This window comes from Microplitis demolitor, chromosome 7 (genome assembly GCF_026212275.2).
Source record: "Microplitis demolitor isolate Queensland-Clemson2020A chromosome 7, iyMicDemo2.1a, whole genome shotgun sequence".
Taxonomy (NCBI): Eukaryota; Metazoa; Arthropoda; class Insecta; order Hymenoptera; family Braconidae; genus Microplitis; species Microplitis demolitor.
The window spans coordinates 17165979-17172291 of record NC_068551.1 but is presented as its reverse complement, the minus strand read 5'-3'; the positions used below and the strand labels follow the sequence as shown (position 1 = coordinate 17172291).

Genomic DNA, 6313 nt, shown 5'->3' with positions numbered 1-6313 from the left:
ATCAAACAAAATGATTCACTCAATGATGAATGTATATGTATATAGTTGTAAAATTGAATCGTTTGGAATTGTTTTGATCGTTTCTTTTAATTAGGGTTCGCTAGATTAGACAGTAGTGCATCAATGTGCAGCTTGTAGTTTGTACTTCGAGATTTTGTTTTCGAGAAAAACTCAACTGAAAATATCTGACCGTAAAAAAAAATTTTTGATAAATAGATATTTTTTACAATTAAACTATTCTTAAAGAACTGATTTTTTTTAATGTCATTATAAATTAGGGGAAGGGGGAGGGGGTGGCAAACGGGGTACTTAAGGAAATAGTAAGTTTTTAGGGACTCAACTACGTTAAATTTTTTTTTTTTTTATAATATTCAAAGTGAATAGAAAAAATTTTCAGCTGCCGTTAAAAAAAAAATTTGTATTTTTTGCGGATAAAATGAATTACCTCTAAAAAAGGTGAAAAAAAAAATTTCTGGAAATGGAATAAATTTAATTAAATTAAATTTTCTTATAAGTAATTTACATAAAGAAAAATTACATTTTACATAATTATTGAATGCAAAGGAAGACAAAAAATTTTGAATAGTTTTTATCGTAAAATGAAAGTCATTGACATTTTTTGAAACTCGATTTTTGAAAAAGTTTAGCAAAACAAATCCAAAATAGTGCTTAATTATATTCACAAAAGTAATTTTGGAATTTTTAAAAAACAAACTTTTTTTATAGAATTTTGTGAGAATCCCATTCTCTCCACTCCCCTTCTGTCCCGTTTTGCCCTTCGCTCTCCCACAATTAGAATTTTTGAAAAAAAAAGTTTTTAGTATTCTCGTCTAGGTCAAATTATATTTACTCGATTTTATTCCATTCTACTTCATATTGCATGAGGAATATTCGGGAGAAGGGATAAAGTAAGCTTATATGTGAATATTTTATCCGGGACAGGGATTTTGGCATCGAAAAAAAAATTATTCAGGTCAGTGATATTTTAAAATATAACTATCAATAGTCTGTCTGATTTTATAAATATAATTTATGAGACGCCGTAAGATCGATTGGAGTACACCTATCTAAAGTCTACAAAGTCAATAATATTTACACTTGAAGCTTTGACAAGATGTCATCTACCAGGTACTTGCACTGGGTTGCTGTGTAATTACTCTTATTTGTAATTATCGAATTAATAATTTACAAATTTTTTATCTTTTTTCATTCCCTGAAAAAACGATTATTTTAGATAAACCAAATTTGTTCGATAAAGGGATGACCGAGTAGCGGCACAGCAAGATATATGAGGGAATAATAAATTTTTATGGCCTTTGAGGACCGAATACAATTTATTTTTATTTATTTCTAATAAATCTGTCATCTTTTGCTATAATTTTGATAAAAAACATTTCTTTTTTGCTTACGCGATGACCCAAAAAAATTAAAAATAAATTTTTTGTTTCATATTTTTTTTTTTTGGTTTAAATTACTTTACGTGTTTTCATTCCATTTATATTAAATAAATCTATAATAATTTATATTACAAAAAATTATTTTTCTCGAGTTAGATTAAATTTTTTTTCAATTTATTAAAATTTTAAGTGACCCGATTTATCTTGAGTTGTTTGTATCACTTAAGTATTCATAATAATCGTAAAATAAATAAAATATTATTTACGAAAAAAAAATTTTTAACATTACCATTGTGCTCCAGTTACCCCTACATCTTATGAATAATGATTTAAATTATATAATTTAATGATAGCCATACTTTCTCTGCGAAAACTTGCTGTTCAGTGTTTTTGATCAGGTTAACATTAAATCGACGTCAAATTCTACTGTTCCAAGTTTTAATCGTACTATGAGTACATCATGAACTACAAATTGATGCAAATTTACAGCCGTAATAAAAATATAAGTTTACTCCAAAATTTGCCTTCAAGTTGCGGCAAAAACTGGAAGATTGAAAATCAATTTCAATCTGACTGAAAGTTGTGTGAAAAAAAATTCGAATAGGCAAAATTTTACTTCCGAATTTACTACAAGTTACCGTCGACTTGGCATCTTATTTCGGATGTAAATTTCAATGTCAACTTGCCATCTAGATGACTATCAGGGTCATTGAATAAAATATATTCCCTGATAGCAAGACTTTCTGGTCAGAAAGTTGATGTCAATTAGTTGCCATCAAGTTGACGACAACTTTCAGCTTTTGTAGCCGTTGACTACAAGTTGTTACCAACTTTTCCAGAAAGTTGGCGACAATTCACTGCAACAATTTGTCGTCAATTTTCTGAGAAAATTGAAGGCAACTTTCCGTCAACTAATGGGATGCTAACTTTTGCCATCAACTTTCTCAGAAAGTTGGTGACCTGTTGCTGTCAACTTATGGGAATGCTACTTTTTCGGTCAACTTGACAGCAAGTTGCTGCAGTAGATTGTCGCAAGCTTGCTGACAGCTTGGATATCAGGGTCTCTAATTTACTATCCTCAGATTTTATAAAATAATATATTTTATTGAAATCTCATTTATTTACTTTACCACCGGTATACAAATAATTATCAGTAGATACTGACTGTGTATCAGCCGGTATTATCGAAACTTCACATCTCACATCTTGTTACAGTATCACGACATGTTCTACGTAAGATACTTCTAGAAGCAGGCGCTCAACACTTTTTTTACTTCAAAGTCTATATATATAATAATCTCTTGTCTTATGATATTTGGAAGTAAAATATTAACAGACGTCTTGATCACAGATGACTGCGCAAGTTGATCCGTTAATCTCTACCAGTTCTTGTTGATTAATGTACAAAGAAATAAACTGGATATGATTTTATTATTATATTTTATAATATCATTCAACAGGTTTAATAGCGTAATTTAATACTTTATTTCCATGTAATTTCATCAACTTTTTACGTGAATAATATAATTTTCCGAGTGACAAAAAAAACTGTTGGCTCTTTGTTGAATTTGAGTTAACAAATGGTGACATTTGATATCAAATTGTTGTCTTAAATTTAACAATTTTTTTGTGCCACTTGTGTTCTATTTTTGATTACAATTATCTTTCAAATATTTATTAAGTATATATTTCCTGTTACGCTAATCATTGATTTTTATATTTCTTTTTTTCTCCCTTTCTTCCTTATGAAAGAAATAGTCTATTTTTTAAAAGATTTTTGTACAATTTGTTGTTTTTGTGTTTTGTAATGTTTAGTAAATAAAGAAATTATTTTTCAAGAGCTCAAAGTTCAAAGGCATCATGAAATTTGAAGGTTAGCCCAAATGACCATATATTCACATTTTTTGTAATCTGTTGTTTGTATATTTTTTTCCTGTCAAAGTTCCACTTTTTTCAACAATTTCCTCATTTATATTTATAATGTCTTTATTTAGCACTTGGAATCATACCAACAAAAGAATTCGCGAAATAGACACAAGTTGCTGCTGATTTCAGCCTCCCTTGCAAGTGAAAAATATATGAGTATATTTGATGTGACACTTCAAGGATCGTCATCATAAACCTATTAACTTACAAATAAATGCCGCATAAATAAATTCAAGCAATTTCACTAAAATATGTATGACAAAATTTCTGCTTTGAAATTATTTTTAAGTTATTTAATATATGACAACATTTCTCATGAATATGTAGTAAATTTGATTAAAATTTTAATCTTGAAGTGAAACTTTAATTTAATTTATATGCATCTAGTGCCATAGCGAGGTGACAGTGATAGTTTTGTCGCATTCTGATATCTAGTCCATCCCGACTAGAAATTTCAGTTCGCTTTTTACTAACTCCGGTAATAATATAATTTTGTATTACTAAATTAAAAAAAAAATTATTTATTTTTTATCGTTTAAAATTATTTTTGCAGAGCAGCTTATCATCAGATGTTCTAATTTAATGTTACTTTAATTTCCAATCGAATTAGAAATTTTCAATTCAAGGATAAACGCGAAACTTATAAACGACCGCTGTTGTGGGATTTGAACCCGGGACCCTACGCACGGAAGACCGACGCTTTAACTACTACGCTACTCTACCGATTATGGCTCCTAAGTTTAGTTATGGTATTAAAATATTATTCGGTACCAGCCAGGAATTCCAAAGATATACCTAATTTAGGCAATGACGAAGACTTTCCCAATAGACAAATTTGTCATATCTAACTTTAGCAAGCCTTTGGTCATCCCAATCTGATTTTAGTTAGGAATTCTAAAGATTCACTGAACTTTTCCGCCCTGCCGAAAACTCCTAATGACAAACAAGTTAGGAAAAGTTTTGGTATATTGAGTTTCGGTATTCCTCATAAGGACTGGATAAGTTTCAAATTAGGCTTGCTGTATTTCGAAAAGCCTCATTCGTCCCAAATTGTTATTTTAGCATGCCCCACTGGAATTCTAGTCGGGTTCTTTTTGCACAGCGGGACGAAAGTTGATGTTTTCAGCCTAGAAGCGAGAAAAACATTTAACCGAAGCCGATATTAACCGAAGATTAACGAAGACTACCGAAATATTAATCTGCAGTTTAGAATATAAAAAATACTTCAATAAATTCGAAATTTTATTCGAAGTACAAGTAATTTTTCATCGTAACATCAATAGGTTTAAAAAAATGCTATATTGGGGAGTCAAAAATTAATACACGTAGAATAAAAATTGGTAGATTCAGATAAAATAATCACATTAACCGATTAAATATGGGATCCTAACAAAGTAGAAAATCATATAACTATACCACTTTATCTGTTGTTAAAAAATTACTCACTAGTAGAGTAAAATATAATCTAGTGATATTAATATTTCAATGAAAAATATTAAAAGTTGGTATAAAAAATACCAATTTTTTGGAATGGTCCAGGATTACTCGAAATTGCCGAGTAATTTAATTAAATAATTCTTTCCGTGTATGATTTCATTTTAACACTGCTTTTGTACAGGGTGTATATATCAATCTACATTTATAATACGCGCAGTACTCATATATATGTGATTCAACAAGTGGAATCTGAAAAATGCATAATTGAAAAAAATTAGTATGGAATTTTATTACCATTCAATAATTAATTAAATTATTACTAATAAATTTAATTAAGCTACACATGTAATTCCATGAGCCTCTCGCAGTCTTTTTAATTAACTTTTAATAATGAATAAAATTTAATTAAAAAATTTTCATTCTTTACTTTTTCTGTTTACACATCATAATTACAATTCTTAATCATAATAAATCGCTTTAGAGACTTTTAATAAATTAGTTTGATTACTCGATCAAGAATTAATGAAAAATTTCTTATTACATTAAATAAATATTTACTTTACTGTCAACTGGTTGTTTTAAATTTTCTTATTGACTTCCGGAAAAAACTGCCACTAGAACAACCATAGAATTATTTTTAAAAAAATTTCTGATTAATCAACTGATAGTAAATTCTGCTTTTAATCAGTAGGTATTGCAGTAACTCTAGTATATAGATATATATGTATATATATATATATATATATATATATATATATATATATATATATATATATATATATATATATAAGAGTATATACGACTGAGAATGTATTTGATCTCAATGATCCACAATTGGTGTAGCATGAGAGCCATTACGGCGGCGCGATCGTTGGCACTCATTTGAAAGTCGGCGGCAGTTGTGATCCGACTACTGAATCACTTCGTCCTGACGCGTCCTACCGTCAACTTACTTCACTTAATATCTCGTATCATTATTTATTTATAGTAAAAAGCATTACAACACGTGACAATAACTGTGACTATTTATCATTTTATGTAATGTAGTGTGACATAAAAATATCAAATCGATAAATTATTCTGTAATATAAATAAATAACATGATTATTCAGTGTTTTAATAAAATTATTTATTTTTATTACGTAACAAGAAAATATTATCGTGTTTAGTTTATTATATTTTTATTATTCAATGTCATATATACATATATTTTAAATTTATTCAACAGTAATTTTATAAATTACTTTTTTTTTTTTTCAAGGATAGAGTTAATTAAAAAAAATAATTTTATTAAAAAAAAAAAACAAAAAACTATGAAATGTTGAAAATTTACAGGAATTAAAATTAACTCAAGTGTTTGTGCATAAATAAATTGAATATAAAAACTTATGAACAGTAAATTTTAAAAAACAATTTTTTTGAAAATAAAAAAAAAAAATAGATAAATTATATTCAAAAAAACTTTTGTTAAAAATATACTTAGAAATAAATGGTCACTTTGTTCCTGTGCAAAAAAACTTTAACAGATATGAAACCTGATAAGATGAAAGGAC

At 27.8% G+C, this 6313-nt stretch overlaps 1 protein-coding gene across 2 annotated transcripts in view; it reads right to left on the bottom strand.

Annotated features, from left to right (window-relative positions):
* LOC103577250 (voltage-dependent calcium channel gamma-4 subunit) overlaps positions 1-6313 on the bottom strand; it is a 129857-nt gene that overhangs the window by 59847 nt on the left and 63697 nt on the right. The gene's annotated exons all lie outside the window — the stretch shown is intronic.